Source organism: Squalius cephalus (genome assembly GCF_949319135.1).
Source record: "Squalius cephalus genome assembly, chromosome: 14".
NCBI lineage: Eukaryota > Metazoa > Chordata > Actinopteri > Cypriniformes > Leuciscidae > Squalius > Squalius cephalus.
In genome coordinates, this window is record NC_137135.1 from 37,618,327 (window position 1) to 37,642,148 (window position 23,822).

The 23,822-nt window shown below is 48.9% G+C and overlaps 1 protein-coding gene across 2 annotated transcripts in view; it reads left to right on the forward strand.

Annotated features, from left to right (window-relative positions):
- The window catches only part of slc2a9l2 (solute carrier family 2 member 9, like 2), a 73,301-nt gene that overhangs the window by 338 nt on the left and 49,141 nt on the right, over positions 1-23,822 (forward strand). The window lies entirely within an intron of this gene.

The window sequence follows — 23,822 nt, forward strand, 5'->3', positions numbered from 1 at the left end:
TCCTTCTTTCGTGACTGTTGATCTGAGAAAGACTGAAGTGCCAGCAGAAATATTGCGGCGTGTCGGGTTTCAGTGTTTCTCCTGCTGACCAGCAGAGGGCGCCATTACACGACTCATTCTGGCCGCTGACCAGCAGAGGGCGCCATTACACGACTCATTCTGGCCGCTGACCAGCAGAGGGCGCCATTACACCACACACTCTGGCCGCTGACCAGCAGAGGGCGCCATTACACGACACAATCTGGGCTTATTTATTTAGTTCAAACGGGTTCCTTATTCATTCTTAGCATAATCATTTTACTGAAAGTCTATATGGACAAAAATAGCATGATTTGAGATGTTCCAAAGACAAATCGGTCACACTGCAAAACATGATGTTATTCCTCAGTGTTTCTGTCTTGTTTTCCAGCACAAATATCTTAACATTAATAAATCAAGACACATTTACCGGAGAAGCAGCAAAATGACTGAAGATATTAAGACTTGTTTTATGAAATGTAAAAAAAAAAAAATTTATGTATCAAAATAAACCCTGGGCGATATTTGTTCTTGTTTTAAGCACAAACTCACTTAATATCTTCAGTCATTGACTTTAATAGTCACTTAAAGATATAGAACCGAAAAATATTTCATAATTTCATGATGTTTCTTCAGAATCCTGAGAGTTTAAAGCGTGTTTATCCCAGAATTCCACAGTGGAGGTTTGGATCTGTTGATTTGTGAGTTGTAGTTTCGTAAACTGTTCATTCACTGTGAAGGATGTGGAGATACATTAACAATATGAAGTGAATTACAGTAATGAGACTCATGTGAGACACACACACACACACACACACACACAGAGAGAGAGAGAGAGAGAGAGACGGGTATGAGGTGAGTTTCTGTTTCTTCTGATAGATTCTGCTGTTTGTTTACAGTCAAATAAGATACTGAGATTGAGTCAATCAGTAGTAGGAGTGAAATGATGAAAACCATAAAGTGTGTGTGTGTGTGTGTGTGTGTGTGTGTGTGTGTGTGTGTGTGTGTGTGTGTGTGTGTTCGATAAAGACCTCTGACACTCATGCTGTAGATATTGGTGTCATAAACATCATATCAGTGTGTTATGGCTCACTTCAGTGAATGTTTGGCACCGGATATTAGCAGATCTGGTGTTGTAGTGTACCTGATTTACACAGAATACAGTACTCATTATTATTATTATTATTATGATATAATACAGTATGTACTCATTATTATTACCCCAGCTAACAGGGAACGTTCTGAACAAATGTTCTTCCAGCAATATTAAAGATTAATCAGAAATATCTTCATTAGTGTTGTGAAGAGGAACGAGAGTCTGACGGGGATGATCAACAAGAGTGATTACTGACAGAAACTCATGTGTGGGTGAACTAACTGAACTTTGGTCTTTAAGAAACTAGTGCTGGGCAACGACTCGCATCCAATTAATCCATTAATCAACCATTAGTTGGTGCAACCATTAATCGCATCCAAAATAAAAGTATGATTATCTTGTATATATAAATACACACATGCATGTATATATTTAAGAAAAAAAGTGTTTTTTATATATATATGTTATATAAATTATGTATACATATATACATTATATGCATGCATATAATGTATATGGATGGATGGATGGATGGATGCATGCAAATATTTCTTAAATTTATACATGCATGAGTGTGTATTTATATAAACCTAAACATAATAATCATACATAGAACACACACACACATATATGATGTAAACACAAATTTTTATTTTGGATGCGATTAGTCGTGATTAATAAGATTAATCGTTGCACAGCCCTAACATTATTTATACATTGTTCATGTAACGTGTGTTTAAACTTGTGTCAGAACGTTCAGAGAACATTCAAAAGTAATATTCCCATAATGTTGGAAGAATAATTCAATGTAAAACACAATAAAAAAAAAAAAAATTTAAACTGGATATTTGAGATAACATTCAGGAATAATGTTTTCATAACTCAATGGGAACGTTAGCACAACGCTCCTAGACCGTGTGTGTTCAGCAATGGGAACGCTAGCTCAACGCTCCGAGAACGTGTTTATGTTCAGCGCTCCTAGAACACGTGTGTGTTCAGCAATGGGAACGTTAGCTCAACGCTCCGAGAACGTGTTTATGTTCAGCGCTCCGAGAACGTGTGTGTGTTCAGCAATGGGAACGTTAGCTCAACGCTCGGAGAACGTGTGTATGTTCAGCGCTCCGAGAACGTGTGTGTGTTCAGCAATGGGAACGTTAGCTCAACGCTCGGAGAACGTGTTTATGTTCAGCGCTCCTAGAACACGTGTGTGTTCAGCAATGGGAACGCTAGCTCAACGCTCCGAGAACGTGTTTATGTTCAGCGCTCCTAGAACACGTGTGTGTTCAGCAATGGGAACGCTAGCTCAACGCTCGGAGAACGTGTTTATGTTCAGCGCTCCTAGAACACGTGTGTGTTCAGCAATGGGAACGCTAGCTCAACGCTCCGAGAACGTGTTTATGTTCAGCGCTCCTAGAACACGTGTGTGTGTTCAGCAATGGGAACGTTAGCTCAACGCTCCGAGAACGTGTTTATGTTCAGCGCTCCGAGAACGTGTGTGTGTTCAGCAATGGGAACGTTAGCTCAACGCTCGGAGAACGTGTGTATGTTCAGCGCTCCGAGAACGTGTGTGTGTTCAGCAATGGGAACGTTAGCTCAACGCTCGGAGAACGTGTTTATGTTCAGCGCTCCTAGAACACGTGTGTGTTCAGCAATGGGAACGTTAGCTCAACGCTCGGAGAACGTGTGTATGTTCAGCGCTCCGAGAACGTGTGTGTGTTCAGCAATGGGAACGTTAGCTCAACGCTCGGAGAACGTGTGTATGTTCAGCGCTCCGAGAACGTGTGTGTGTTCAGCAATGGGAACGTTAGCTCAACGCTCGGAGAACGTGTGTATGTTCAGCGCTCCTAGAACACGTGTGTGTTCAGCAATGGGAACGTTAGCTCAACGCTCCGAGAACGTGTTTATGTTCAGCGCTCCTAGAACACGTGTGTGTTCAGCAATGGGAACGTTAGCTCAACGCTCCGAGAACGTGTTTATGTTCAGCGCTCCTAGAACACGTGTGTGTTCAGCAATGGGAACGTTAGCACAACGCTCCGAGAACGTGTGTATGTTCAGCGCTCCTAGAACACGTGTGTGTTCAGCAATGGGAACGCTAGCTCAACGCTCCGAGAACGTGTTTATGTTCAGCGCTCCTAGAACACGTGTGTGTTCAGCAATGGGAACGTTAGCTCAACGCTCCGAGAACGTGTTTATGTTCAGCGCTCCTAGAACACGTGTGTGTTCAGCAATGGGAACGTTAGCACAACGCTCCTAGAACACGTGTGTGTTCAGCATTGGGAACGTTAGCTCAACGCTCCGAGAACGTGTTTATGTTCAGCGCTCCTAGAACACGTGTGTGTTCAGCAATGGGAACGTTAGCACAACGCTCCTAGAACACGTGTGTGTTCAGCATTGGGAACGTTAGCTCAACGCTCCGAGAACGTGTTTATGTTCAGCGCTCCTAGAACACGTGTGTGTTCAGCAATGGGAACGTTAGCTCAACGCTCCGAGAACGTGTTTATGTTCAGCGCTCCTAGAACACGTGTGTGTTCAGCAATGGGAACGTTAGCTCAACGCTCCGAGAACGTGTTTATGTTCAGCGCTCCTAGAACACGTGTGTGTTCAGCAATGGGAACGTTAGCACAACGCTCCTAGAACACGTGTGTGTTCAGCATTGGGAACGTTAGCTCAACGCTCCGAGAACGTGTTTATGTTCAGCGCTCCTAGAACACGTGTGTGTTCAGCAATGGGAACGTTAGCTCAGCGCTCCGAGAACGTGTGTATGTTCAGCGCTCCTAGAACACGTGTGTGTTCAGCAATGGGAACGCTAGCTCAACGCTCCGAGAACGTGTTTATGTTCAGCGCTCCTAGAACACGTGTGTGTTCAGCAATGGGAACGCTAGCTCAACGCTCCGAGAACGTGTTTATGTTCAGCGCTCCTAGAACACGTGTGTGTTCAGCAATGGGAACGCTAGCTCAACGCTCCGAGAACTTGTGTATGTTCAGCGCTCCTAGAACACGTGTGTGTTCAGCAATGGGAACGTTAGCTCAACGCTCCGAGAACGTGTGTATGTTCAGCAATGGGAACGTTAGCTCAACGCTCCGAGAACGTGTTTATGTTCAGCGCTCCTAGAACACGTGTGTGTTCAGCAATGGGAACGTTAGCTCAACGCTCCGAGAACGTGTGTGTGTTCAGCAATGGGAACGTTAGCTCAACGCTCCGAGAACATGTTTATGTTCAGCGCTCCTAGAACACGTGTGTGTTCAGCAATGGGAACGTTAGCTCAACGCTCCGAGAACGTGTGTGTGTTCAGCAATGGGAACGTTAGCTCAACGCTCCGAGAACGTGTTTATGTTCAGCGCTCCTAGACCGTGTGTGTTCAGCAATGGGAACGTTAGCTCAACGCTCCGAGAACGTGTTTATGTTCAGCGCTCCTAGAACACGTGTGTGTTCAGCAATGGGAACGTTAGCTCAACGCTCCGAGAACGTGTTTATGTTCAGCGCTCCTAGAACACGTGTGTGTTCAGCAATGGGAACGTTAGCACAACGCTCCGAGAACGTGTGTATGTTCAGCGCTCCTAGAACACGTGTGTGTTCAGCAATGGGAACGCTAGCTCAACGCTCCGAGAACGTGTTTATGTTCAGCGCTCCTAGAACACGTGTGTGTTCAGCAATGGGAACGTTAGCTCAACGCTCCGAGAACGTGTTTATGTTCAGCGCTCCTAGAACACGTGTGTGTTCAGCAATGGGAACGTTAGCTCAGCGCTCCGAGAACGTGTGTATGTTCAGCGCTCCTAGAACACGTGTGTGTTCAGCAATGGGAACGCTAGCTCAACGCTCCGAGAACGTGTTTATGTTCAGCGCTCCTAGAACACGTGTGTGTTCAGCAATGGGAACGTTAGCTCAGCGCTCCGAGAACGTGTGTATGTTCAGCGCTCCTAGAACACGTGTGTGTTCAGCAATGGGAACGTTAGCACAACGCTCTGAGAATGTGTGTGTTCAGCAATGGGAACGTTAGCACAACGCTCCGAGAACGTGTTTATGTTCAGCGCTCCTAGAACACGTGTGTGTTCAGCAATGGGAACGTTAGCTCAGCGCTCCGAGAACGTGTGTATGTTCAGCGCTCCTAGAACACGTGTGTGTTCAGCAATGGGAACGCTAGCTCAACGCTCCGAGAACGTGTTTATGTTCAGCGCTCCTAGAACACGTGTGTGTTCAGCAATGGGAACGTTAGCTCAACGCTCCGAGAACGTGTTTATGTTCAGCGCTCCTAGAACACGTGTGTGTTCAGCAATGGGAACGTTAGCTCAACGCTCCGAGAACGTGTGTATGTTCAGCGCTCCTAGAACATGTGTGTGTTCAGCAATGGGAACGTTAGCTCAACGCTCCGAGAACGTGTTTATGTTCAGCGCTCCTAGAACACGTGTGTGTTCAGCAATGGGAACGTTAGCACAGCGCTCCGAGAACGTGTGTATGTTCAGCGCTCCTAGAACACGTGTGTGTTCAGCAATGGGAACGTTAGCACAACGCTCTGAGAATGTGTGTGTTCAGCAATGGGAACGTTAGCACAACGCTCCGAGAACGTGTTTATGTTCAGCGCTCCTAGAACACGTGTGTGTTCAGCAATGGGAACGTTAGCTCAGCGCTCCGAGAACGTGTGTATGTTCAGCGCTCCTAGAACACGTGTGTGTTCAGCAATGGGAACGCTAGCTCAACGCTCCGAGAACGTGTTTATGTTCAGCGCTCCTAGAACACGTGTGTGTTCAGCAATGGGAACGTTAGCTCAACGCTCCGAGAACGTGTTTATGTTCAGCGCTCCTAGAACACGTGTGTGTTCAGCAATGGGAACGTTAGCTCAACGCTCCGAGAACGTGTGTATGTTCAGCGCTCCTAGAACATGTGTGTGTTCAGCAATGGGAACGTTAGCTCAACGCTCCGAGAACGTGTTTATGTTCAGCGCTCCTAGAACACGTGTGTGTTCAGCAATGGGAACGTTAGCACAACGCTCCGAGAACGTGTTTATGTTCAGCGCTCCTAGAACACGTGTGTGTTCAGCAATGGGAACGTTAGCTCAACGCTCCGAGAACATGTTTATGTTCAGCGCTCCTAGAACACGTGTGTGTTCAGCAATGGGAACGTTAGCTCAATGCTCCGAGAACGTGTTTATGTTCAGCGCTCCTAGAACACGTGTGTGTTCAGCAATGGGAACGTTAGCACAACGCTCCTAGAACACGTGTGTGTTCAGCAATGGGAACGTTAGCTCAGCGCTCCGAGAACATGTTTATGTTCAGCGCTCCTAGAACACGTGTGTGTTCAGCAATGGGAACGTTAGCTCAACGCTCCGAGAACATGTTTATGTTCAGCGCTCCTAGAACACGTGTGTGTTCAGCAATGGGAACGTTAGCACAACGCTCCGAGAACGTGTTTATGTTCAGCGCTCCTAGAACACGTGTGTGTTCAGCAATGGGAACGTTAGCTCAACGCTCCGAGAACATGTTTATGTTCAGCGCTCCTAGAACACGTGTGTGTTCAGCAATGGGAACGTTAGCTCAACGCTCCGAGAACATGTTTATGTTCAGCGCTCCTAGAACACGTGTGTGTTCAGCAATGGGAACGTTAGCTCAACGCTACGAGAACGTGTTTATGTTCAGCGCTCCTAGAACACGTGTGTGTTCAGCAATGGGAACGTTAGCACAACGCTCCTAGAACACGTGTGTGTTCAGCAATGGGAACGTTAGCTCAGCGCTCCGAGAACATGTTTATGTTCAGCGCTCCTAGAACACGTGTGTGTTCAGCAATGGGAACGTTAGCTCAACGCTCCGAGAACATGTTTATGTTCAGCGCTCCTAGAACACGTGTGTGTTCAGCAATGGGAACGTTAGCACAACGCTCCTAGACCGTGTGTGTGTTCAGCAATGGGAACGTTAGCTCAACGCTCCGAGAACATGTTTATGTTCAGCGCTCCTAGAACACGTGTGTGTTCAGCAATGGGAACGTTAGCTCAACGCTACGAGAACGTGTTTATGTTCAGCGCTCCTAGAACACGTGTGTGTTCAGCAATGGGAACGTTAGCTCAACGCTCCGAGAACGTGTTTATGTTCAGCGCTCCTAGAACACGTGTGTGTTCAGCAATGGGAACGTTAGCTCAACGCTCCGAGAACGTGTTTATGTTCAGCGCTCCTAGAACACGTGTGTGTTCAGCAATGGGAACGTTAGCTCAACGCTCCGAGAACGTGTTTATGTTCAGCGCTCCTAGAACACGTGTGTGTTCAGCAATGGGAACGTTAGCTCAACGCTCCGAGAACGTGTTTATGTTCAGCGCTCCTAGACCGTGTGTGTTCAGCAATGGGAACGTTAGCTCAACGCTCCGAGAACATGTTTATGTTCAGCGCTCCTAGAACACGTGTGTGTTCAGCAATGGGAACGTTAGCTCAACGCTCCGAGAACGTGTTTATGTTCAGCGCTCCTAGACCGTGTGTGTTCAGCAATGGGAACGTTAGCTCAACGCTCCGAGAACATGTTTATGTTCAGCGCTCCTAGAACACGTGTGTGTTCAGCAATGGGAACGTTAGCACAACGCTCCTAGACCGTGTGTGTGTTCAGCAATGGGAACGTTAGCTCAACGCTCCGAGAACATGTTTATGTTCAGCGCTCCTAGAACACGTGTGTGTTCAGCAATGGGAACGTTAGCTCAACGCTACGAGAACGTGTTTATGTTCAGCGCTCCTAGAACACGTGTGTGTTCAGCAATGGGAACGTTAGCTCAACGCTCCGAGAACGTGTTTATGTTCAGCGCTCCTAGAACACGTGTGTGTTCAGCAATGGGAACGTTAGCTCAACGCTCCGAGAACGTGTTTATGTTCAGCGCTCCTAGAACACATGTGTGTTCAGCAATGGGAACGTTAGCTCAACGCTCCGAGAACATATTTATGTTCAGCGCTCCTAGAACACGTGTGTGTTCAGCAATGGGAACGTTAGCTCAACGCTCCGAGAACGTGTTTGTGTTCAGCGCTCCTAGAACACGTGTGTGTTCAGCAATGGGAACGTTAGCTCAACGCTCCGAGAACGTGTTTATGTTCAGCGCTCCTAGACCGTGTGTGTTCAGCAATGGGAACGTTAGCTCAACGCTCCGAGAACGTGTTTATGTTCAGCGCTCCTAGAACACGTGTGTGTTCAGCAATGGGAACGTTAGCTCAACGCTCCGAGAACGTGTTTGTGTTCAGCGCTCCTAGAACACGTGTGTGTTCAGCAATGGGAACGTTAGCTCAACGCTCCGAGAACGTGTTTATGTTCAGCGCTCCTAGAACACGTGTGTGTTCAGCAATGGGAACGTTAGCTCAACGCTCCGAGAACGTGTTTATGTTCAGCGCTCCTAGAACACGTGTGTGTTCAGCAATGGGAACGTTAGCTCAACGCTCCGAGAACATGTTTATGTTCAGCGCTCCTAGAACACGTGTGTGTTCAGCAATGGGAACGTTAGCTCAACGCTACGAGAACGTGTTTATGTTCAGCGCTCCTAGAACACGTGTGTGTTCAGCAATGGGAACGTTAGCTCAACGCTCCGAGAACATGTTTATGTTCAGCGCTCCTAGAACACGTGTGTGTTCAGCAATGGGAACGTTAGCTCAACGCTACGAGAACGTGTTTATGTTCAGCGCTCCTAGAACACGTGTGTGTTCAGCAATGGGAACGTTAGCTCAACGCTACGAGAACGTGTTTATGTTCAGCGCTCCTAGAACACGTGTGTGTTCAGCAATGGGAACGTTAGCACAACGCTCCGAGAACGTGTTTATGTTCAGCGCTCCTAGAACACGTGTGTGTTCAGCAATGGGAACGTTAGCTCAACGCTCCGAGAACGTGTGTATGTTCAGCGCTCCTAGAACACGTGTGTGTTCAGCAATGGGAACGTTAGCTCAACGCTCCGAGAACGTGTTTATGTTCAGCGCTCCTAGACCGTGTGTGTTCAGCAATGGGAACGTTAGCTCAACGCTCCGAGAACGTGTTTATGTTCAGCGCTCCTAGAACACGTGTGTGTTCAGCAATGGGAACGTTAGCTCAACGCTCCGAGAACGTGTTTATGTTCAGCGCTCCTAGAACACGTGTGTGTTCAGCAATGGGAACGTTAGCTCAACGCTACGAGAACGTGTTTATGTTCAGCGCTCCTAGAACACGTGTGTGTTCAGCAATGGGAACGTTAGCTCAACGCTCCGAGAACGTGTTTATGTTCAGCGCTCCTAGAACACGTGTGTGTTCAGCAATGGGAACGCTAGCTCAACGCTCCGAGAACGTGTTTATGTTCAGCGCTCCTAGAACACGTGTGTGTTCAGCAATGGCAACGTTAGCTCAACTCTCCGAGAACGTGTTTATGTTCAGCGCTCCTAGAACACGTGTGTGTTCAGCAATGGGAACGCTAGCACAACGCTCCGAGAACGTGTTTATGTTCAGCGCTCCTAGAACACGTGTGTGTTCAGCAATGGCAACGTTAGCTCAACTCTCCGAGAACGTGTTTATGTTCAGCGCTCCTAGAACACGTGTGTGTTCAGCAATGGGAACGCTAGCACAACGCTCCGAGAACGTGTTTATGTTCAGCGCTCCTAGAACACGTGTGTGTTCAGCAATGGGAACGTTAGCTCAGCGCTCCGAGAACGTGTTTATGTTCAGCGCTCCTAGACCGTGTGTGTTCAGCAATGGGAACGCTAGCACAACGCTCCGAGAACGTGTTTATGTTCAGCGCTCCTAGACCGTGTGTGTTCAGCAATGGGAACGCTAGCTCAACGCTCCGAGAACGTGTTTATGTTCAGCGCTCCTAGAACACGTGTGTGTTCAGCAATGGGAACGCTAGCACAACGCTCCGAGAACGTGTTTATGTTCAGCGCTCCTAGACCGTGTGTATGTTCAGCAATGGCAACGTTAGCACAACGCTCCGAGAACGTGTTTATGTTCAGCGCTCCTAGACCGTGTGTGTTCAGCAATGGGAACGCTAGCTCAACGCTCCGAGAACGTGTTTATGTTCAGCGCTCCTAGAACACGTGTGTGTTCAGCAATGGGAACGCTAGCACAACGCTCCGAGAACGTGTTTATGTTCAGCGCTCCTAGAACACGTGTGTGTTCAGCAATGGGAACGTTAGCTCAGCGCTCCGAGAACGTGTTTATGTTCAGCGCTCCTAGAACACGTGTGTGTTCAGCAATGGGAACGCTAGCTCAACGCTCGGAGAACGTGTGTATGTTCAGCGCTCCTAGACCGTGTGTGTTCAGCAATGGGAACGCTAGCTCAACGCTCCGAGAACGTGTTTATGTTCAGCGCTCCTAGAACATGTGTGTGTTCAGCAATGGGAACGTTAGCTCAACGCTCCAAGAACGTGTTTATGTTCAGCGCTCCTAGAACACGTGTGTGTTCAGCAATGGGAACGCTAGCACAACGCTCCGAGAACGTGTTTATGTTCAGCGCTCCTAGAACACGTGTGTGTTCAGCAATGGGAACGTTAGCTCAGCGCTCCGAGAACGTGTTTATGTTCAGCGCTCCTAGAACACGTGTGTGTTCAGCAATGGGAACGCTAGCTCAACGCTCGGAGAACGTGTTTATGTTCAGCGCTCCTAGACCGTGTGTGTTCAGCAATGGGAACGCTAGCTCAACGCTCCGAGAACGTGTTTATGTTCAGCGCTCCTAGAACATGTGTGTGTTCAGCAATGGGAACGTTAGCTCAACGCTCCAAGAACGTGTTTATGTTCAGCGCTCCTAGAACACGTGTGTGTTCAGCAATGGGAACGCTAGCACAACGCTCCGAGAACGTGTTTATGTTCAGCGCTCCTAGAACACGTGTGTGTTCAGCAATGGGAACGTTAGCACGACGCTCCTAGACCGTGTGTGTGTTCAGCAATGGGAACGTTAGCTCAACGCTCCGAGAACGTGTTTATGTTCAGCGCTCCTAGAACACGTGTGTGTTCAGCAATGGGAACGTTAGCTCAACGCTCCTAGAAGACGTGTGTGTTCAGCGATGGGAACGCTAGCTCAACGCTCCGAGAACGTGTTTATGTTCAGCGCTCCTAGAACACGTGTGTGTTCAGCAATGGGAACGTTAGCTCAACGCTCCGAGAACGTGTGTATGTTCAGCGCTCCGAGAACGTGTGTGTGTTCAGCAATGGGAACGTTAGCACAACGCTCCTAGAACACGTGTGTGTTCAGCAATGGGAACGCTAGCTCAACGCTCCGAGAACGTGTTTATGTTCAGCGCTCCTAGAACACGTGTGTGTTCAGCAATGGGAACGTTAGCTCAACGCTCCGAGAACGTGTGTATGTTCAGCGCTCCTAGACCGTGTGTGTTCAGCAATGGGAACGCTAGCTCAACGCTCCGAGAACGTGTTTATGTTCAGCGCTCCTAGAACATGTGTGTGTTCAGCAATGCGAACGTTAGCACAACGCTCCGAGAACGTGTTTATGTTCAGCGCTCCTAGAACACGTGTGTGTTCAGCAATGGCAACGTTAGCACAACGCTCCGAGAACGTGTTTATGTTCAGCGCTCCTAGAACGTGTGTGTTAAGCAATGGGAACGTTAGCTCAACGCTCCGAGAACGTGTGTGTGTTCAGCAATGGGAACGTTAGCTCAACGCTCCTAGACCGTGTGTGTGTTCAGCAATGGGAACGTTAGCTCAACGCTCCGAGAACGTGTGTATGTTCAGCGCTCCGAGAACGTGTGTGTGTTCAGCAATGGGAACGTTAGCACAACGCTCCGAGAACGTGTGTATGTTCAGCGCTCCTAGAACACGTGCGTGTTCAGCAATGGGAACGTTAGCTCAACGCTCCGAGAACGTGTTTATGTTCAGCGCTCCTAGAACACGTGTGTGTGTTAAGCAATGGGAACGTTAGCTCAACGCTCCTAGACCGTGTGTGTGTTCAGCAATGGGAACGTTAGCTCAACGCTCCGAGAACGTGTGTATGTTCAGCGCTCCGAGAACGTGTGTGTGTTCAGCAATGGGAACGTTAGCACAACGCTCCGAGAACGTGTGTATGTTCAGCGCTCCTAGAACACGTGTGTGTTCAGCAATGGGAACGCTAGCTCAACGCTCCGAGAACGTGTTTATGTTCAGCGCTCCTAGAACACGTGTGTGTTCAGCAATGGGAACGTTAGCTCAACGCTCCGAGAACGTGTGTATGTTCAGCGCTCCTAGAACGTGTGTGTTCAGCAATGGGAACGTTAGCTCAACGCTCCGAGAACGTGTGTATGTTCAGCGCTCCTAGAACACGTGTGTGTTCAGCAATGGGAACGCTAGCTCAACGCTCCGAGAACGTGTTTATGTTCAGCGCTCCTAGAACACGTGTGTGTTCAGCAATGGGAACGTTAGCTCAACGCTCCGAGAACGTGTGTATGTTCAGCGCTCCGAGAACGTGTGTGTGTTCAGCAATGGGAACGTTAGCTCAACGCTCCGAGAACGTGTGTATGTTCAGCGCTCCTAGAACACGTGTGTGTTCAGCAATGGGAACGCTAGCACAACGCTCCGAGAACGTGTGTATGTTCAGCGCTCCTAGAACACGTGCGTGTTCAGCAATGGGAACGTTAGCTCAACGCTCCGAGAACGTGTTTATGTTCAGCGCTCCTAGAACACGTGTGTGTGTTAAGCAATGGGAACGTTAGCTCAACGCTCCTAGACCGTGTGTGTGTTCAGCAATGGGAACGTTAGCTCAACGCTCCGAGAACGTGTGTATGTTCAGCGCTCCGAGAACGTGTGTGTGTTCAGCAATGGGAACGTTAGCACAACGCTCCGAGAACGTGTGTATGTTCAGCGCTCCTAGAACACGTGTGTGTTCAGCAATGGGAACGCTAGCTCAACGCTCCGAGAACGTGTTTATGTTCAGCGCTCCTAGAACACGTGTGTGTTCAGCAATGGGAACGTTAGCTCAACGCTCCGAGAACGTGTGTATGTTCAGCGCTCCTAGAACGTGTGTGTTCAGCAATGGGAACGTTAGCTCAACGCTCCGAGAACGTGTGTATGTTCAGCGCTCCTAGAACACGTGTGTGTTCAGCAATGGGAACGCTAGCTCAACGCTCCGAGAACGTGTTTATGTTCAGCGCTCCTAGAACACGTGTGTGTTCAGCAATGGGAACGTTAGCTCAACGCTCCGAGAACGTGTGTATGTTCAGCGCTCCGAGAACGTGTGTGTGTTCAGCAATGGGAACGTTAGCTCAACGCTCCGAGAACGTGTGTATGTTCAGCGCTCCTAGAACACGTGTGTGTTCAGCAATGGGAACGCTAGCACAACGCTCCGAGAACGTGTGTATGTTCAGCGCTCCTAGAACGTGTGTGTGTTCAGCAATGGGAACGTTAGCTCAACGCTCCGAGAACGTGTGTATGTTCAGCGCTCCTAGAACGTGTGTGTGTTCAGCAATGGGAACGTTAGCTCAACGCTCGGAGAACGTGTGTATGTTCAGCGCTCCTAGAACACGTGTGTGTTCAGCAATGGGAACGTTAGCTCAACGCTCCGAGAACGTGTTTATGTTCAGCGCTCCTAGAACACGTGTGTGTTCAGCAATGGGAACGTTAGCTCAACGCTCGGAGAACGTGTGTATGTTCAGCGCTCCTAGAACACGTGTGTGTTCAGCAATGGGAACGTTAGCTCAACGCTCCGAGAACGTGTGTATGTTCAGCGCTCCTAGAACGTGTGTGTGTTCAGCAATGGGAACGTTAGCTCAACGCTCGGAGAACGTGTGTATGTTCAGCGCTCCTAGAACACGTGTGTGTTCAGCAATGGGAACGTTAGCTCAACGCTCCGAGAACGTGTTTATGTTCAGCGCTCCTAGAACGTGTGTGTGTTCAGCAATGGGAACGTTAGCTCAACGCTCGGAGAACGTGTGTATGTTCAGCGCTCCTAGAACACGTGTGTGTTCAGCAATGGGAACGTTAGCTCAACGCTCCGAGAACGTGTGTATGTTCAGCGCTCCTAGAACGTGTGTGTGTTCAGCAATGGGAACGTTAGCTCAACGCTCCGAGAACGTGTGTATGTTCAGCGCTCCTAGAACACGTGTGTGTTCAGCAATGGGAACGTTAGCTCAACGCTCCGAGAACGTGTTTATGTTCAGCGCTCCTAGAACACGTGTGTGTTCAGCAATGGGAACGTTAGCACAACGCTCCGAGAACGTGTGTATGTTCAGCGCTCCTAGAACACGTGTGTGTTCAGCAATGGGAACGTTAGCTCAACGCCCCGAGAACGTGTTTATGTTCAGCGCTCCTAGAACACGTGTGTGTTCAGCAATGGGAACGTTAGCTCAATGCTCCGAGAACGTGTTTATGTTCAGCGCTCCTAGAACACGTGTGTGTTCAGCAATGGGAACGTTAGCTCAATGCTCCGAGAACGTGTTTGTGTTCAGCGCTCCTAGAACACGTGTGTGTTCAGCAATGGGAACGTTAGCTCAACGCCCCGAGAACGTGTTTATGTTCAGCGCTCCTAGAACACGTGTGTGTTCAGCAATGGGAACGTTAGCTCAACGCTCCGAGAACGTGTGTATGTTCAGCGCTCCTAGAACACGTGTGTGTTCAGCAATGGGAACGTTAGCTCAACGCTCCGAGAACGTGTGTATGTTCAGCGCTCCGAGAACGTGTGTGTGTTCAGCAATGGGAACGTTAGCACAACGCTCCTAGAACACGTGTGTGTTCAGCAATGGGAACGTTAGCACGACGCTCCTAGACCGTGTGTGTGTTCAGCAATGGGAACGTTAGCTCAACGCTCCGAGAACGTGTGTATGTTCAGCGCTCCGAGAACGTGTGTGTGTTCAGCAATGGGAACGTTAGCACAACGCTCCTAGAACACGTGTGTGTTCAGCAATGGGAACGCTAGCTCAACGCTCCGAGAACGTGTTTATGTTCAGCGCTCCTAGAACACGTGTGTGTTCAGCAATGGGAACGTTAGCTCAACGCTCCGAGAACGTGTGTATGTTCAGCGCTCCTAGAACACGTGTGTGTTCAGCAATGGGAACGTTAGCTCAACGCTACGAGAACGTGTTTATGTTCAGCGCTCCTAGAACACGTGTGTGTTCAGCAATGGGAACGTTAGCTCAACGCTCCGAGAACGTGTTTATGTTCAGCGCTCCTAGAACACGTGTGTGTTCAGCAATGGGAACGTTAGCTCAACGCTCCGAGAACGTGTTTATGTTCAGCGCTACTAGAACACGTGTGTGTTCAGCAATGGGAACGTTAGCACGACGCTCCTAGACCGTGTGTGTGTTCAGCAATGGGAACGTTAGCTCAACGCTCCGAGAACGTGTTTATGTTCAGCGCTCCTAGAACACGTGTGTGTTCAGCAATGGGAACGTTAGCACAACGCTCCTAGGCCGTGTGTGTGTTCAGCAATGGCAACGTTAGCACAACGCTCCGAGAACGTGTTTATGTTCAGCGCTCCTAGAACGTGTGTGTTCAGCAATGGGAACGTTAGCTCAACGCTCCGAGAACGTGTTTATGTTCAGCGCTCCTAGAACACGTGTGTGTTCAGCAATGGGAACGTTAGCTCAACGCTCCGAGAACGTGTTTATGTTCAGCGCTCCTAGAACACGTGTGTGTTCAGCAATGGCAACGTTAGCACAACGCTCCTAGGCCGTGTGTGTGTTCAGCAATGGCAACGTTAGCACAACGCTCCGAGAACGTGTTTATGTTCAGCGCTCCTGGAACGTGTGTGTTCAGCAATGGGAACGTTAGCACGACGCTCCTAGACCGTGTGTGTGTTCAGCAATGGGAACGTTAGCTCAACGCTCCGAGAACGTGTTTATGTTCAGCGCTCCTAGAACACGTGTGTGTTCAGCAATGGGAACGTTAGCTCAACGCTCCGAGAACGTGTGTATGTTCAGCGCTCCGAGAACGTGTGTGTGTTCAGCAATGGGAACGTTAGCTCAACGCTACGAGAACGTGTTTATGTTCAGCGCTCCTAGAACACGTGTGTGTTCAGCAATGGGAACGTTAGCTCAACGCTCCGAGAACGTGTTTATGTTCAGCGCTCCTAGAACACGTGTGTGTTCAGCAATGGGAACGTTAGCTCAGCGCTCCGAGAACGTGTGTATGTTCAGCGCTCCTAGAACACGTGTGTGTTCAGCAATGGGAACGTTAGCACGACGCTCCTAGACCGTGTGTGTGTTCAGCAATGGGAACGTTAGCTCAACGCTACGAGAACGTGTTTATGTTCAGCGCTCCTAGAACACGTGTGTGTTCAGCAATGGGAACGTTAGCTCAACGCTCCGAGAACGTGTGTATGTTCAGCGCTCCTAGAACACGTGTGTGTTCAGCAATGGGAACGTTAGCTCAACGCTACGAGAACGTGTTTATGTTCAGCGCTCCTAGAACACGTGTGTGTTCAGCAATGGGAACGCTAGCTCAACGCTCCGAGAACGTGTTTATGTTCAGCACTCCTAGAACACGTGTGTGTTCAGCAATGGGAACGTTATCACAACGCTCGGAGAACATGTGTGTGTTCAGCAATGGGAACGCTAGCTCAACGCTCCGAGAACGTGTTTATGTTCAGCGCTCCTAGAACACGTGTGTGTTCAGCAATGGGAACGCTAGCTCAACGCTCCGAGAACGTGTTTATGTTCAGCGCTCCTAGAACACGTGTGTGTTCAGCAATGGGAACGTTAGCTCAACGCTCCGAGAACGTGTTTATGTTCAGCGCTCCTAGAACACGTGTGTGTTCAGCAATGGGAACGTTAGCTCAACGCTACGAGAACGTGTTTATGTTCAGCGCTCCTAGAACACGTGTGTGTTCAGCAATGGGAACGTTAGCTCAACGCTCCGAGAACGTGTTTGTGTTCAGCGCTCCTAGAACACGTGTGTGTTCAGCAATGGGAACGTTAGCTCAACGCTCCGAGAACGTGTGTATGTTCAGCGCTCCTAGAACACGTGTGTGTTCAGCAATGGGAACGCTAGCTCAACGCTCCGAGAACGTGTTTGTGTTCAGCGCTCCTAGAACACGTGTGTGTTCAGCAATGGGAACGTTAGCTCAACGCTCCGAGAACGTGTTTATGTTCAGCGCTCCTAGAACACGTGTGTGTTCAGCAATGGGAACGTTAGCTCAACGCTCCGAGAACGTGTGTATGTTCAGCGCTCCTAGAACACGTGTGTGTTCAGCAATGGGAACGTTAGCTCAACGCTCCGAGAACGTGTGTATGTTCAGCGCTCCTAGAACACGTGTGTGTTCAGCAATGGGAACGTTAGCTCAACGCTACGAGAACGTGTTTATGTTCAGCGCTCCTAGAACACGTGTGTGTTCAGCAATGGGAACGTTAGCTCAACGCTCCGAGAACGTGTTTATGTTCAGCGCTCCTAGAACACGTGTGTGTTCAGCAATGGGAACGCTAGCTCAACGCTCCGAGAACGTGTGTATGTTCAGCGCTCCTAGAACACGTGTGTGTTCAGCAATGGGAACGCTAGCTCAACGCTCCGAGAACGTGTTTATGTTCAGCGCTCCTAGAACACATGTGTGTTCAGCAATGGGAACGTTAGCACAACGCTCCGAGAACATGTGTGTTCAGCAATGGGAACGTTAGCACAACGCTCCGAGAACATGTGTGTTCAGCAATGGGAACGTTAGCACAACGCTCCTAGGCCGTGTGTGTGTTCAGCCATGGGAACGTTAGCACAACGCTCCAAGAGCGTCTGTGTTCAGCAATAGGAACGTTAGCACAACGCTCCAAGAGCGTCTGTGTTCAGCAATGGGAACGTTAGCACAACGCTCCAAGAGCGTCTGTGTTCAGCAATGGGAACGTTAGCTCAGCGCTCCAAGAGCGTCTGTGTTCAGCAATGGGAAAGTTAGCTCAGCGCTCCAAGAGCATCTGTGTTCAGCAATGGGAACGTTAGCTCAGCGCTCCAAGAGCGTCTGGGTTCAGCAATGGGAACGTTAGCACAACGCTCCGAGAACATGTGTGTTCAGCAATGGGAACGTTAGCTCAGCGCTCCGAGAACGTGTGTGTTCAGCAATGGGAACGTTAGCACAACGCTCGGAGAACATGTGTGTGTTCAGCAATGGGAACGTTAGCTCAACGCTATTTGACCGTGTGTGTGTTCAGCAATGGGAACGTTAGCTCAACGCTCCGAGGCCGTGTGTGTGTTCAGCAATGGGAATGTTAGCTCAACGCTCCGAGGCCGTGTGTGTGTTTAGCAATGGGAACGTTAGCTCAACGCTCCGAGGCCGTGTGTGTGTTCATCAATGGGAACGTTAGCTCAACGCTCCGAGGCCGTGTGTGTGTTCAGCAATGGGAACGTTAGCTCAACGCTCTGAGAACGTGTGTGTTCAGCAATGGGAACGTTAGCACAACGCTCCGAGGCCGTGTGTGTGTTTAGCAATGGGAACGTTAGCTCAACGCTCCGAGGCCGTGTGTGTGTTCATCAATGGGAACGTTAGCTCAACGCTCCGAGGCCGTGTGTGTGTTCAGCAATGGGAACGTTAGCTCAGCGCTCCGAGAACGTGTGTGTTCAGCAATGGGAACGTTAGCACAACGATATTAGACCGTGTGTGTGTGTTCAGCAATGGGAACGTTAGCACAACGCTCTGAGAATGTGTGTGTTCAGCAATGGCAACGTTAGCACAACGATATTAGACCGTGTGTGTGTGTTCAGCAATGGGAACGTTAGCTCAGCGCTCCGAGAACGTGTGTGTTCAGCAATGGGAATGTTAGCTCAACGCTCCGAGGCCGTGTGTGTGTTTAGCAATGGGAACGTTAGCTCAACGCTCCGAGGCCGTGTGTGTGTTCATCAATGGGAACGTTAGCTCAACGCTCCGAGGCCGTGTGTGTGTTCAGCAATGGGAACGTTAGCTCAGCGCTCCGAGAACGTGTGTGTTCAGCAATGGGAACGTTAGCACAACGATATTAGACCGTGTGTGTGTGTTCAGCAATGGGAACGTTAGCACAACGCTCCGAGAATGTGTGTGTTCAGCAATGGCAACGTTAGCACAACGATATTAGACCGTGTGTGTGTGTTCAGCAATGGGAACGTTAGCTCAGCGCTCCGAGAACGTGTGTGTTCAGCAATGGGAACGTTAGCACAACGATATTAGACCGTGTGTGTGTGTTCAGCAATGGGAACGTTAGCACAACGCTCTGAGAATGTGTGTGTTCAGCAATGGGAACGTTAGCACAACGCTCTGAGAATGTGTGTGTTCAGCAATGGGAACGTTAGCACAACGCTCTGAGAATGTGTGTGTTCAGCAATGGGAACGTTAGCACAACGCTCTGAGAATGTGTGTGTTCAGCAATGGGAACGTTAGCACAACGCTCTGAGAATGTGTGTGTTCAGCAATGGGAACGTTAGCACAACGATATTAGACCGTGTGTGTGTGTTCAGCAATGGGAACGTTAGCTCAACGCTCCGAGGCCGTGTGTGTGTTCAGCAATGGGAACGTTAGCACAACGCTCTGAGAATGTGTGTGTTCAGCAATGGGAACGTTAGCACAACGATATTAGACCGTGTGTGTTCAGCAATGGGAACGTTAGCTCAGCGCTCCGAGAACGTGTGTGTTCAGCAATGGGAACGTTAGCACAACGCTATTAGACCGTGTGTGTTCAGCAATGGGAACGTTAGCTCAGCGCTCCGAGAACGTGTGTGTTCAGCAATGGGAACGTTAGCTCAGCGCTCCGAGAACGTGTGTGTTCACCAATGGGAACGTTAGCACAACGCTATCAGACCGTGTGTGTTCAGCAATGGGAACGTTGGCTCAACGCTCCGAGGCCGTGTGTGTGTTCATCAATGGGAACGTTAGCTCAGCGCTCCTAGAACATGTGTGTGTTCAGCAATGGGAACGTTAGCACAACGCTGTGAGAATGTGTGTGTTCAGCAATGGGAACGTTAGCACAACGCTCTGAGAACATGTGTGTTCAGCAATGGGAACGTTAGCACAACGCTCTGAGAACATGTGTGTTCAGCAATGGGAACGTTAGCACAACGCTCCGAGAACATGTGTGTTCAGCAATGGGAACGTTAGCTCAGCGCTCCGAGACCGTGTGTGTGTTCAGCAATGGGAACGTTAGCTCAGCGCTCCTAGAACGTGTGTGTTCAGCAATGGGAACGTTAGCACAACGCTCCGAGAACATGTGTGTTCAGCAATGGGAACGTTAGCACAACGATATTAGACCGTGTGTGTGTGTTCAGCAATGGGAACGTTAGCACAACGCTCTGAGAATGTGTGTGTTCAGCAATGGGAACGTTAGCACAACGATATTAGACCGTGTGTGTTCAGCAATGGGAACGTTAGCTCAGCGCTCCGAGAACGTGTGTGTTCAGCAATGGGAACGTTAGCACAACGCTCCGAGAACATGTGTGTTCAGCAATGGGAACGTTAGCTCAGCGCTCCGAGACCGTGTGTGTGTTCAGCAATGGGAACGTTAGCACAACGCTCCTAGAACGTGTGTGTTCAGCAATGGGAACGTTAGCACAACGCTCCGAGAACATGTGTGTTCAGCAATGGGAACGTTAGCACAACGATATTAGACCGTGTGTGTGTGTTCAGCAATGGGAACGTTAGCACAACGCTCTGAGAATGTGTGTGTTCAGCAATGGGAACGTTAGCACAACGATATTAGACCGTGTGTGTTCAGCAATGGGAACGTTAGCTCAGCGCTCCGAGAACGTGTGTGTTCAGCAATGGGAACGTTAGCTCAGCGCTCCGAGAACGTGTGTGTTCACCAATGGGAACGTTAGCACAACGCTATCAGACCGTGTGTGTTCAGCAATGGGAACGTTGGCTCAACGCTCCGAGGCCGTGTGTGTGTTCATCAATGGGAACGTTAGCTCAGCGCTCCTAGAACATGTGTGTGTTCAGCAATGGGAACGTTAGCACAACGCTGTGAGAATGTGTGTGTTCAGCAATGGGAACGTTAGCACAACGCTCCGAGAACATGTGTGTTCAGCAATGGGAACGTTAGCTCAGCGCTCCGAGACCGTGTGTGTGTTCAGCAATGGGAACGTTAGCTCAGCGCTCCTAGAACGTGTGTGTTCAGCAATGGGAACGTTAGCACAACGCTCCTAGAACGTGTGTGTTCAGCAATGGGAACGTTAGCACAACGCTCCGAGAACATGTGTGTTCAGCAATGGGAACGTTAGCACAACGCTATTAGACCGTGTGTGTTCAGCAATGGGAACGTTAGCTCAGCGCTCCGAGAACGTGTGTGTTCAGCAATGGGAACGTTAGCTCAGCGCTCCGAGAACGTGTGTGTTCACCAATGGGAACGTTAGCACAACGCTATCAGACCGTGTGTGTTCAGCAATGGGAACGTTAGCTCAGCGCTCCGAGAACGTGTGTGTTCAGCAATGGGAACGTTAGCACAACGCTATTAGACCGTGTGTGTTCAGCAATGGGAACGTTAGCTCAGCGCTCCGAGAACGTGTGTGTTCAGCAATGGGAACGTTAGCTCAGCGCTCCGAGAACGTGTGTGTTCACCAATGGGAACGTTAGCACAACGCTATCAGACCGTGTGTGTTCAGCAATGGGAACGTTGGCTCAGCGCTCCTAGAACATGTGTGTGTTCAGCAATGGGAACGTTAGCACAACGCTGTGAGAATGTGTGTGTTCAGCAATGGGAACGTTAGCACAACGCTCTGAGAACATGTGTGTTCAGCAATGGGAACGTTAGCACAACGCTCTGAGAACATGTGTGTTCAGCAATGGGAACGTTAGCACAACGCTCCGAGAACATGTGTGTTCAGCAATGGGAACGTTAGCTCAGCGCTCCGAGACCGTGTGTGTGTTCAGCAATGGGAACGTTAGCTCAGCGCTCCTAGAACGTGTGTGTTCAGCAATGGGAACGTTAGCTCAGCGCTCCTAGAACGTGTGTGTTCAGCAATGGGAACGTTAGCACAACGCTCCGAGAACATGTGTGTTCAGCAATGGGAACGTTAGCACAACGCTCCGAGAACATGTGTGTTCAGCAATGGGAACGTTAGCACAACGCTCCTAGGCCGTGTGTGCAGGGTGCGATTTGCCGGGGGGATGCGTGGGATTTCCCCCTTTCTGGTCAATGTATCCCTGCCTCTGCTTAATTATTTTTATCCCCGGTGGGGATAAATTTATCCCCCCCTCAAAGTGATCAGTGCTACTACACTAGTGGCGAGGCGGATCACAAAACTTATCACGGATCCGTGGTTTGATTAAAATCCTTTTTATTTTAAAATGCGCTACTTTGACTGGCTCCGCAGCCTCTCTGTAACCACCACTCTGCAGACTTGCTCAATGTCCCGCCCACGGCGCTATATGATTGGTTACACCTCACGAGTAATAGCCTATCAACACTTGCGAGACGGTTGCAGGTCTTTTTTTACGCCGCATATGCAGCATATTACTGAAGCGGGAATAAACATCACAATCTGATTATCTGTTTCTATGATGACAAGCAGAGTTAGTGTCCCAGTCACACCACTGAGAATGGCCGAAGTTACACATACGGTGTTTTACTCAATTGAGACTAAACGCAAAGGTTTTTTGATTACTCACTCACTCTTGAGTGTCTGGCGCGAGTGATTTCAATGTTAAGTCAATGTAAAGACGCGTTTACGCGCGTCTAGAGGTCCTGCGGCGCTGTAGACGCGAAGCCCGAATGAGGCGAATTGACTTTGTCGGCCCTGCCCGACACGTTAACTGTAATCATGAGCCCGAGCCCGATTTAAACCCGACCAGAGAGAGAAGTTTTACACACAATTTTTTTTAATACGTGGGCCGTTATAACCAGGGGTGGCGCCAGGGAAGTTGAGATTCGTATCCTCTCAACATAGATGAAAAAAAAAAAACATAATATTTTAACAAATATGAAACTAAATGAGCTTATTTAATGGCTACAACACATAGTAGGCCTACAGAATCTCTGTACAAATTTCTGCACATTCATTTACTGCTTCTGAATTTTACACACAAGTTGAAAGGCATTTGTTTGTGCATAGTAAAACATATCTGCAACATTTATCAAGTTCACGGATAATTTATGCGTGCATTTATTAATTATTATCTTAATTAATAATGCAACAAGGACAAATCATGTAAACTGCCTTGTTTGTTTATTCAGAATGAAATGGATCGCAAATGAAAAAACGTAAAAAAAAAAAAAAAAACGTGAACAATGATGAACACAGAAAATGAACAAGAATGAACTTTGGATGAACTTTGGTTGGCCTAGGAGGAGTAGGCCTAGTAGGCTACAACTCTAATTCAACAAGGTTTTAGAATATAGAATATTTTTTAAACAAAATAATTTTTTTTAAAGTTTATTATCCCGGGCCCGGTGTGATGCGTGCGAGTGGAGGAGACGCTGAGCATGAAACGTGACGTGTTGCATTTTGTAACACAAGTGCTGGATCAAGGGCCCGGCCCAGGTCGGGTCAAGTTCGGCTCGGGCAGAGAATCTAAACTCTGATTTATCTGATCCTGTCCATTAGCTTTGATCCATGTACGGCTTTTCAGAATGTCACCAAGTAGCCTACAAATATTTATGTAATTTTTCAGCACGAAAACTCTAGCTAGCTAGCTGGGAACAATGAAAAGGGTCCAGAGCAGCAAATGCAGTGAATGAAGTTCATGTTCTCATGGTTTATTTTTATGAATAAAAATGTTTCAAAACATCCCCCCCTCTGTTTTTTTCACAAATCGCACCCTGCGTGTGTGTGTTCAGCAATGGGAACGTTAGCTCAGCGCTCCTAGGCCGTGTGTGTGTTCAGCAATGGGAACGTTAGCTCAGCGCTCCGAGAACGTGTTTATGTTCAGCGCTCCTAGAA